Source organism: Schistocerca nitens, chromosome 1, assembly GCF_023898315.1.
Source record: "Schistocerca nitens isolate TAMUIC-IGC-003100 chromosome 1, iqSchNite1.1, whole genome shotgun sequence".
Taxonomy (NCBI): Eukaryota; Metazoa; Arthropoda; class Insecta; order Orthoptera; family Acrididae; genus Schistocerca; species Schistocerca nitens.
Window position 1 is genome coordinate 248,654,375 of NC_064614.1, and position 11,865 is coordinate 248,666,239.

An 11,865-nucleotide genomic window follows, 5' to 3' on the forward strand; every position below is an offset into this window, starting at 1 on the left:
ATGTAGGCAGAAAAACATACCTTCTGTTAGATGTAAGTAGAAAAACATAGCTTCCGTTACAATTTATTGTTGGCGAAGCTACGTTTTCCTACCTATATCGAAGTTGTTCACTTTAAATGCTGTAATGACAAGCTGGTTACGCCTTGTTTCGGCTTGATGATGATATACAGATCGAAACCGGTAGCACTGAGCTTAAAAATAAACAGCCGATGGCCATCTACAATGAAGTTTCACAATTACGCTTTTTTTCTGAAACTACTTACGGCAGCTGCAGTTGCCTGGACCGTGGAACTGGGTGTGTGGAAAGCAGACCGGACTTGTGCAGCGGCCGCTGCGACCTCGGGCACACCTTAGCCTTGAACCGAGGTGTAATTTTCATACCGGAGTCCCCCAGGCACGCAGCTCAAGGCAAAGGCTCAAGGGAAATTGGTACGACCGTCTGCTGACCGTCTTTTGACGTAGAAATATACCTCTGACTACAATAAGGTGGCTCTTAGTGGACGGAGAAGCCTCAGCGAAGCACTTTTTTATTTTAGAAATGTTAATTCGGCGACGTATATTTGCTCGCGTAACGCATCTTTGTATTCACTCAGGTGGCAGAAGTAGCTGGACAGCGATATTCGCGTATACAAATGGCGATAGTATCACGTACACAAGTACAAAACGACACTGCTGTCATTGTGCTCAAGTGATTAATGTGAAAATGTTTCCGGAGTGATTATCACCGCACGAGGATGGGCGGGCTGGGGGGGGGGGGGGGAGTTTGAATATGGAATGGTAGTTGGAGCTAGACCCATGGAACATTCAATTTCGTAAATCGTCTGGAAATTTAATATTCCGAGATCCACAGTGTCAAGAGTGTGCCGAGAATACCACATTTCAGGTATTACCTCTCACAACGGAGAACATAATGCTCGATGACATTCACTTCACGACAGTGGCGTTTGCTTAGAGTTGTCAGTACTAATAGTAGCCGGCCCGAGTGACCGAGCGGTTCTAGGCGCTACAGTCTGCAATAAAGAATGAGTACACTGGGATTGTAATCTGCAGACTGGGAAATGCAATGTATGTCGTCCTGACTGTAGATGAGGATACTCATTGTAAAGACGTGGACCAGATCCGGTAACGAAACGATGCCCTTCATTACAGAAGTTACCGCCGGCCGCGGTGGTCTAGCGGTTCTAGGCGCTCAGTCAGTAACCGCGCGACTGCTACGGTCGCAGGTTCGAATCCTGCCTCGGGCATGGATGTGTGTGATGTCCTTAGGTTGGTTAGGTTTAAGTAGTTCTAAGCTCTAGGGGACTTATGACCACAGATGTTGAGTCCCATAGTGCTCAGAGCCATTTGAACCATTTTGAACAGAAGTTACAACCATTATCTGTTTGAGCTGAAGGGGAAAAGGGAGTTCTAGATAGATGGTTTTCCACAGAACCGGCGAAGGAAGGAACATATCGAAAACACTGACAAGAAGGAAGGACAGAATGATAGTATATCTGTTGAGGCATCAGGGAATAACTTTCATGGCACTAGAGGGAGCTGTAGAGGATAAAACTGCAAAGGAAGATGGAGACTGAAATACATCTGACAAATAATTGTGGAAGTAGGTTGCGGTAGGTGATGCGGAATATCAAGCGGTTCTAGGCGCTACAGTCTGGAACCGTGCGACCGCTACGGTCGCAGGTTCGAATCCTGCCTCGGGCATGGGTGTGTGTGATGTCCTTAGGTTAGTTACGTTTAAGCAGATCTAAGTTCTAGGGGACTGATGACCTCAGAAGTTAAGTCCCATAGTGCTCAGAGCCATTTGAACCATTTTTTTTTTGCTAATAGTAAGCAGCACTCAGTGAAATAACTGCAGAAATCAATGTGGGGCTTAAACGAACGTATTTGTTAGGACGGTGCGGCGAAATTTGACGTCAATTCACTATAGCAGCAGACGATCGACACGAATGCCTTTGGTAACAGCACAACATCGCCAGCAGCGCCTCTCCTGGGCTCGTGACCACATCAGCTACACCCTAGACGAGGGGAAAATGCGGCCTGGTCAGATGAGTCCCGATTTCAGCTGGTAAATGGTGATGGTAAGGTTCGAGAGTGGCGCAGACCCCACGAAGCCATGGACCCAAGTTGTCAACAAGGCATTGTGCAAGCTGGTGGTGGTTCCATAATGGTGTAGGCTGTGTTGACGTGGAATGGACTGGGTCCTCCGGTCCATCTGAACAGATCATTGACTGGAAATGGTTACGTTCGGCTATTTGCAGACCATCTGCAGCCATTCATGGACTTGATGCTCCCAAACTACAGTGGATATTTACGGATAACTATGTGCCATGTCACCAGGCACAGTTGTTCGCGACTGGTCTGAAGAACATTCTGAATCCAGAATGAGATTTTCACTCTGCAGCGGAGTGTGCGCTGATATGAAACTTCCTGGCAGATTAAAACTGTGTGCCCGACCGAGACTCGAACTCGGGACCTTTGCCTTTCACGGGCAAGTGCTCTACCAACTGAGCTACCGAAGCACGACTCACGCCCGGTACTCACAGCTTTACTTCTGCCAGTACCTCGTCTCCTACCTTCCAAACTTTACAGAAGCTCTCCTGCGAACCTTGCAGAACTAGCACTCCTGAAAGAAAGGATATTGCGGAGACATGGCTTAGCCACAGCCTGGGGGATGTTTCCAGAATGAGATTTTCACTCTGCAGCGGAGTGTGCGCTGATATGAAACTTCCTGGCAGACTAAAACTGTGTGCCCGACCGAGACTCGAACTCGGGACCTTTGCCTTTCACGGGCAAGTGCTCTACCAACTGAGCTACCGAAGCACGACTCACGCCCGGTACTCACAGTTCTACTTCTGCCAGTACCTCGTCTCCTACCTTCCAAACTTTACAGAAGCTCTCCTGCGAACCTTGCAGAACTAGCACTCCTGAGAGAAAGGATATTGCGGAGACATGGCTTAGCCACAGCCTGGGGGATGTTTCCAGAATGAGATTTTCACTCTGCAGCGGAGTGTGCGCTGATATGAAACTTCCTGGCAGATTAAAACTGTGTGCCCGACTGAGACTCGAACTCGGGACCTTTGCCTTTCACGGGCAAGTGCTCTACCAACTGAGCTACCGAAGCACGACTCACGCCCGGTACTCACAGCTTTTCTTCTGCCAGTACCTCGTCTCCTACCTTCCAAACTTTACAGAAGCTCTCCTGCGAATGTTTTTAACATTCTGAATAATTCGAACGGATCATTTGGCCATCTAGATCACCCGAGATGAACCCATCGAACATTTATGGGACGTAATGGAGAGGTCAGTTCGTGAACAAAATCCTACATCGGTGCCAATTTCGGTTATGGAGGGCTATGGAGGCAGCATGGCTCAATATTTATGCATGGGACTTCAATTGACCTTTTGATTCTATAACACGTTGAGTTGCTGCACTACGCCGGGAAAAAGGAGGTACGACACGATACTACGAGGTATCCCATGACTTTTGTCACCTCAGTGTACCTTCAACTTACGCAGAGAACTGCCAGCCACTACTTTCGAAACTCATCCATATTCCTACAAGTCCTACACAATGATTATTTTCCGTGAGTGACGGAACTGCTTTTCTTTTCTTTTCTTTGCTTCAGGTAAGTTCTTGGAACGTTTTAAAACTGGTTACATTACTCTGAGACATAAGAAAAAAAGAGAATTACATCGTTTTCTCAAGACTCATAAGAGTATGATGGTCTTGTTTACCTGTCTAGGCAATGCGAGCACTGTAATCAGTCTGCCGTGTCACTTAGGTGAATTGTATTTATTCCCCACAAACTAAATTACATAATTCAGGCATATGTGTGTGAAGGTACTCTTGGTAGTTGCCTTTATCACATTCACTGGTTGAATCACGATTAATGTCCGACTTAAAGCTATCTTCATATATCTTCATACAGAAGGAAACCACGGAAAATAACAATGTGGCCTGCCTGCCTTAAGTTTCATACTACACAAGTTTCTTTGTACATTTCCCTCGACTGCCCTATGGTAGCAAAATTTTTGTTTGTTATCATTCTTGTGATTGGTCTGATGCGGTCCGCCAAGAATTCCTCTCCTGTACCAATCTTTTCATCTCAGAGCAACAGTTGCAACATACTTCCACAATTATTTGTCGGATGTATTTCCGTCTCCATCTTCCTTTGCAGTTTATATCCTCTACTGCTCCCTCTGGTACCATGAAAGTTATTCCCTGATGCCCCAGAAAATATCCTGTCATCCTGTCCTTCCTTCTTGCCAGTGTTTTCGACATCTTCATTTCTTTGCCGGTTCTGTCGAAAACCATCTCGTTCCGTGATATACCAAGCAATCTAATTTTAAACATTTTTGTGTAGCATCACCTCAAACGCTTCGATTCTCTTCGAATTCGCTTTTCTCACATCCCATGATTCACTGTCATACAATGCTGTGCTCCAAAAGTACATTTTTTAGAAATTTATTCCTCACATTAAGGCCTACGTTTAAATACGAACAGACTTGTTTTGACCAGGAACGTCCTCTTTGACTGCGCTAGCCTGCGTTTTATGTCCCACTTGTTTCGTCCATCAAGAGCTATTTTGCTTTCAAGGTAGCAGAATTCCATAACTTGGTCCGTGATCATCAATTCTTGCTCTTCTCATTTCTGCTACTTCTCATTGCTTTCGTCTTTCTTCGGTTTACTCACAATCCATATTACGTACTAATTATTCCTAAGGGACCACACTGCTGAGGTCATCGGCCCCTATACTTACACAGTACTTAAACTAACTTATGTTAAGGACATCACACACATCCATGCCCGAGTGAGGACTCGAACCTCCGACGGGAGGGGCCGCGCAATCCAAGACATGGCGCCTCTAACCGCGCGGCCACTCCGCGCGGCACTTCCTCTCCACTCAGCTGGATCTTGTGGCTAAGCTGTACTGGTTACGGCCGCAGAACTTCAAGACACACTCGGCGAACTAATGTAACACACGAAATTCTCTGCCCCTGAACTGCACTGATACCTAAGGCGCTGGACCCTGTCTTATACAGGGTGTTTCAAAAATACTTTTATGGTTCCTTACACCGAAACAAGAAACAACTTCATGTAAACATATGTAAGACTAGCCTTCGTTTTCGAGTTACTGATGAAATCTGACGTTCAAAGGCTTTCTTTGATTCATCCTAGAGGGCGTTGTGTTGCCATGGAGACTTGTTTACATTCGTCTTCGACTGTCTTCAACGTGTCCCTTGTGTACATGTACTACATGTAGTGAGTTAACAGAAAATTCTCCGATCAAACTATATCGACATTCAGAAAGCTAAGCCACATACAGGGTGCCGGCCGCTGTGGCCGAGCGGTGCTAGGCGCTACAGTCTGGAACCGCGCGACCGTTACGGTCGCAGGTTCGAATCCTGCCGCGGGCATGGATGTTTGTGATGTTGTTAGGTTAGTTAGGTTTAAGTAGTTCTGGGGACTGATGACCTCAGAAGTTAAGTCCCATAGTGCTCAGAGCCGTTTGAAACATTTTTTGTTGTTTATCTCTTCATTTTTGTTTACAGAAGAGGCAACCTTCGGAATTGATGGCGTAACAAATTTCCACAGCCAACATGTGCGGGCCGATCGCTATCCTCATGCTACAGTACAGGTCAGACATCAGCATCAATTTACGAATGTATAGGCTGGAATTGTAGGTGACTGTATGGTAGCGCTATGCGTTCTGTCAGCATGCCTTACAGGTGATGTCTACAAGGACTTTATTTAGAATCCCATCCAAGACCTACTGGAAGATGTGTCCCTACAAATACGAAGCATGTCGTTTATGCATGATGGAGCTTCAGTACATTTCAGTCTCAGTGTTCAAGATGCACTGGCTAGTGCGTACTGTGAAAGATAGGTAGGTGGAAGCACCAGTTTCATGGCGTGCACGTTCCCCCGACATCAGTCCCATGAATTATTGTTTCTTGGGCACCTTAAACAATTGGTTCATGTAGCAGACCCCCATATGCAGAAACTCTTCATCGATGTATTGTAGAAGCCTTTGAAACCATTTGAATCCGTCAAGGAGTATTAGAAAGGGTCCAACAGTTCATGATTCGAAGAGTGCATGCGTGTTTAGAAACAATGGGAGGTAGTTTCGAGCATTTATTACGAGTCTGTTTTGATGAGCTCCAATCACCTAAATTGTAAACATTCATTAATAATTTGCAAACAAGAATTTTACCACATACATCGATACGAATCTTTTCTCTTGTTTTAGTGTAAGGAAGCTGTTCACAAAATTTGTGAAAGTATTTTTGAAACCCTGTATACGAGTTATTGCGTAAAGTGCTACTATGGATCCGTGCTATTGGCTACTATTGCAGAGAGATACACGTCTCTTCAGTACTCGCTACTAGTATGGAGGGATACCACATCTCCGCACTGTTGGATGCACATGACTAGTGACGTGCAATTTAGTCCCTCGCCGTTGGCGATCACTGTGGAGGGCCGCCGAAATGCTGTTGTAGTAGCTTCGCTTGGTGTATCTGCAGTCCTTGTTACCACTTGTTGCTGCATGGTAGACCATGCAACAGTGATTATGACGCAGGTCACAGCACCCCTACCCTCGAAGAAACAGAGGTGAAGAAGCATCTTCTTTTTCTTCTGCAGCTGCTTGAAATGGGCAGACGGTATCTACCTCCATGCTTACTTCCCTGCTGTCCCTGAGGGGCTCCAGCTGCATGGTTTCTGATTGTGGCGGCGCACTGGGAGATGGCTGCGGTTCTGGAACTCCCTGTTCCCTTTCAGCTCAAACTGAGATCGGTTGTAACTTCTGTAATGAAGAAGGCCATCATTTCGTTATCGGGTCTGGTCCACGTGTTTACAATGAGTATCCCCATCTACAGTCAGGATGACATACATTGCATTTCCCAGTCTGCAGATTACAATCCCAGTGTACCCATTCTCTCTTGCCGGAACCTACCTTTGAAAAGGATATTTTCGCATCAGTGTCATTCGTTTCCTAGGATCATACGTGACTGAGCGGTTTGAGTCCGTTAAGGCCCTTTTCAGTTTTTCGAACGCACATTGACACTCCATCATCCAGTTCTGGAGCAATTTGTGAAATAGTTCGGCTACTGTGGCAGCTTCCAGAATGAATTTCTAATAGAGTCAGTTTGGTCCAAGACTGACTACAACTGCTTGACATTGGTGGGCACTGGGAGTCTGGCAATGGCTTTCAAAAGTTTGCAGTAAAACGGATTCCCTCTTTTAAAGAAGATGTTTCTTAATGAAAAAAGAAAACTTATTCTGCTTAACACAGAGTAATGCATAGAGTAATGTTTGAAACAACTTGTCCCAGTTGTCTTCCTGGAGTCTGATACGTCGTCCCTGGAGTCTGATAAGTCCTCAAGATAGTTTGTGGTTCCCAGAACATTGCTAGATAGTTGTTCCAGGTAATTTTGAAACAACGCTGGGGCCGATTCGATGACGAAAGTTATCCTTTTATATCTACAGAGACAAGAAAGTGTATTTACCACCGTCACCTGCTGATTTTCCTCGTCGAGAAGCAGTTGCATGTAAGCGTCAGTCAAGTCACTGCGGGAGTAATACAGTCTTCGATCTAATATCCTCGTCATCTGTTCCGCCCTAGGAACTGAATAGCTATCGCCAATGGACTATGCATTTACCTTGAATCTAAAGTCCTCACAGAGCCATTCCACTTAGCTTTTCCACGACGACCAAGGTCGTGGCCCAGAGACTCTTTGAAAGAGGCTCACTGATGCCATCTGATGGTAGCCTATCCAGTTTCTGCTTGGCTTTGCCATGCAATGCATAAGACACGGGACGGATATTACGAAACTTTGTAATCGTATTAAGGTTCAAGGTGATATGTACTTCGTAACGCTTGACGCTGCCGTTTGTGTCACAAAAAGTTAATTGTAGTGTGCACAAAGTTGTGTTTATTCCACTTTCTCGCTCTTTACGTGGATATAATTGACAGTCTTGGACCGTGAAGTCTTGTTGATGAAAAAGATCAAGTCCCATCATGTTAGCAGTCGAGGGAGACTGCGTCACCAGCAGCGTTACTTGCACGTATTTGTGCCTATACCGAGCAGTTCATGTACAGCGGCCTTTGACATCTAGTGGTTGATCATTATAGCTTGTCAAAGTACCCTGTGATGAGCCAGTAAAATCATGAACATCTCTATTAATAATAATTTTAGAGGAACCTGTATCCACTTGGAACTGCACGTTTTTTCCATTAAGTCCGACTTTAGCAACACTTCATACGAATTTGTAAATAGTGTTTTCGAAGTCATTCTCAGCATTTTCAGTGTCGTTTGTACATAAAGTGTAGATGGTGGTCCGATTTTGTTTTTGCAGACCGACTTCCACTTTGTGCCTCTTTTCCCGACAACGTAAACATTTCACGGTATTGTAACAACAAGGTTGTCTTTAGACGATAATAAAACACTGAGCACAAGATTTCTCCGTAGTCTGCCGATGAGGAGTTACCATCAGGGCGAATTTTGACATTTTTTTAGGTGGTTTCGCTGTTCTGCCTATAAGAGTTCCTCGAGATTTTCAGGGAATTTGAAATTCGGTTTTGAAAACATCATCTCCTTCGTAACTGACAGAATAAAGCAAACGCTTCATCTGTTGAAAAGCCTGAATGGCGCATTAACATTGTTTTAGTATGGCTTTGTTTAATCAAATGAGGAATTTCCCTAAACTGGCGTCGGGAGTTTGGGCTATGAGCAAGTCGTTGACTGCCGTATCTGTATAAGAAACATCAAATTACTGATTTTCACCTGTAAATTTAGAGTCCCTAAAGTACGGCGACCTATTTCTTGAAAATCTTTCCGGTGTCCTTGATAGCTGCCGGCCGAAGTGGCCGTGCGGTTAAAGGCGCTGCAGTCTGGAACCGCAAGACCGCTACGGTCGCAGGTTCGAATCCTGCCTCGGGCATGGATGTTTGTGATGTCCTTAGGTTAGTTAGGTTTAACTAGTTCTAAGTTCTAGGGGACTAATGACCTCAGCAGTTGAGTCCCATAGTGCTCAGAGCCATTTGAACCATTTGAACCTTGATAGCTCTGTACAACCTACAACGTGCTGTCCCTACGAGAATTTTGCTTTCAAAATATTCAGACAGTTTGTCCTTTACCTCTATAAGACCTAATGTTCAATAATTCCTGATATCGTGGTGTCCAAAAACATTCAGTCCACACTGTTCTATCTGCACAGAGTCACAAGACTGTAGGATATTGCACTTATCCGTGTATCGGAAATGGCAAAGTACGAGGGTAATCCGAAAAGTAAGGTCTCCTATTTTTTTATAATTACAGAACTCTGTTTGTGTGGCAGTTGGTCACACTGTTACGAAGAGTGCTTCACGCGATGTGTGTAAATATACGCACGCCGCGCTGAGGCGCTGTCTTTTCCTGGCAGCCGTTAAGAATGGAGCTCCCGTTGGATGTTGCGACCAAGTGCGAATTGAGCCCAGTTATTCGGTTTTTGAACGCAAAGGGCACTGCGCCGATTGAAATATATCGGCAATTGACGGAAGCGTATGGTGAGTCGTGCATGGATGTCAAAAATGTTCGTGAGTGGTGTAGAGAGTTTGCAGCTGGTCGGACCGAAATTCACGACGAACAAAGGAGCGGGAGACCGTCAATTTCTGAGGAGACAGTGTTGAAGGTTGAGCAAAGCATGCTTGAAGACCGGCTGATCACCCTGGATGATCTCTGCACGTTGGTTCCTGAGGTTTCCCGAAGCACCGCTCACAGAATTTTAACGGAAACATTGAACTACGGGAAGGTGTGCGCAAGATGGGTGCCATAGATGCTGACTGAGGACCACATGCGGCAACGAGTTGATGCTTCCCGCGCGTTTGTTCACCGCCTTGCAGCCGAGCAGGACAACTTTCTGGACTCAACTGTCACAGGTGACGAAACCTGGGCATACCACTTTACACCTGAGACGAAGCAACAATCAAGCCATTGGCGGCATCCGTCTTCGCAGCATGGCGTCGAGCTGGTATGACATGGGCATACAAAAACTGCCACAGCGTCTACAAAAATGCATCGACTGAAATGGTGATTATATCGAAAAATAACTAAATGTTCATGCTGTAAACTGATGTAAACCATTGTCGAAATAAATAGGTCTAGGTACTTAAAAAAAATAGGAGACCTTACTTTTGGGATTACCCTCGTACAAGGGGTGATCAAAAATTTTCCGTTTGAGCGCGGTACTACAGCATATATGCAATGTAGCACAACTTCGACGCAGGTATATAAGCACCGACATGTAGGCAAGGGATTAGTGTGGCATTCATTTCCTTTCTACGTGCGTGCGGTAAATGCAGAAACGTGAACTATGGCGACGTTATTACCAAATCCTTCCAAACAGGGCCAACGTGCTGTTATTCTTTTCTTGACTGTTCAAGTACAAACGTAGTAGACCGAAGAATGTGTATGAGGTAGCATGTCTGTCGAAAACCACAGATGTGGAACGGTGCGCCGAGACGTGCTGCTGCTTCGTGATAACGCACGTCCCCGTGTCACAAATGTCGTAACGCAGAAGACTTGTCAACTCAAGCGGGAAACACGCGAGCATCCGCCCCGTAGTCATGATCTCTACCCATGCGATTATAACGCCTTCGGTCTATTAGAAAGACCTTGTGGGCCGACGTTTCCTGTCGGACGGGGATGTGCAGCAGGATACGATGTTTTACTAAACGGCTGTTTTCAACCTGGTGCTTCAGTGGCTTCATGGCTTCATGGCGATTTTACCTGATTGGCATACGGATTCTGGATTGTACGACCTTCGAACTTATACTATTATGCAAGTCTGTACGACGTCGTCGGTCCGAAATCCCTTGTCGCCACTCTGAAGTATTTGCTTCTCTGAAAGAGGCTGCTGATGTAAGTGTATCACTGCTGGGGCGCTACCCCCAATCTCCCATCAGGCATGCCTTCTAAAAAAGACAAGAAAAACACTACCGTAATGATTAAAGGGTGTGTTCCAAAGACATACTTGAGCCATGCACGGCTCGCGTTTATCCCATTTATTGTTTGTAATCTTCTATTACGCCAACGGCTTTGCCGCAGTGGTAACACCGGTTCCCGTCAGATCACCGAAGTTAAGCGCTGTCGGGATGGGCTGGAACTTGGATGGGTGACCATTCGGTCTGCCGAGCGCTGTTGGCAACCGGGGTGCACTCAGCCCTTGTGCGGCAAACTGAAGAGCTACTTGATTGAGAAGTAGCGGCTCCTGTCTCTGAAACTGACATACGGCCGGGAGAGAGGTGCGCTGACCACGTGTCCCTCCATATCCGCATACAGTGACGCTTGTGGGCTGACGATGACACGGCGGACAGTCGGTACCCTTGCGCCTTCATGGCCTGTTCGGGAGGAGTAAAGTAAAAATAAAAATCTTCTGTTACTGAACTGTCGCCTCGTTTTCTTATTCCATTTACTGGCGTCAATGACTTCCTGCCTTACTTGCCCGTGAGCGGCAGCAGCAGTGCATATTGATAAGTGCACTGTCGTACCGTCTATGGAGTGACCGATAGTATTTCCGGGTCGTCGTGTGTCTGGCAGTCAGTTCTGGATGGACCAGCAGTGCAGTCGGGACGCAGCAGCAGTGAAGTCGGAGTCGGAGCGCCGCTGAGGCGCGGACAGCCAGTGCTCGCCGACCGCTGGCGACACACATGAACAGTCCGACGGAGGGAGATTGGAGCGGGACGACCGTTGGTTGGTCGTTCGGTTGGTCGTCTCATCGGCCGACGTATGCTTGGTCCTTTCACCGTTTCCGGGCCTGGGCAGTTGGTCGGTTGGCGTGGAGCAGCGAGGAAATCCCCGCAACGCGTGGTTCGGCCGGGCCCG

At 46.3% G+C, this 11,865-nt stretch overlaps 2 non-coding genes and 1 pseudogene across 2 annotated transcripts; 1 reads left to right on the plus strand and 2 right to left on the minus strand.

Annotated features, from left to right (window-relative positions):
- Nucleotides 1-2,445: 2,445 nt before the first annotated feature.
- Trnas-uga (transfer RNA serine (anticodon UGA)) lies at nucleotides 2,446-2,520 on the minus strand. The gene has a single exon. It is a non-coding gene; the product is annotated as a tRNA-Ser (tRNA).
- Nucleotides 2,521-2,746: 226 nt separating this feature from the next.
- Nucleotides 2,747-2,821, minus strand: Trnas-uga (transfer RNA serine (anticodon UGA)). The gene has a single exon. It is a non-coding gene; the product is annotated as a tRNA-Ser (tRNA).
- An 8,248-nt stretch (nucleotides 2,822-11,069) lies between these two features.
- Nucleotides 11,070-11,187, plus strand: LOC126212582 (5S ribosomal RNA; annotated as a pseudogene).
- Nucleotides 11,188-11,865: the final 678 nt, after the last annotated feature.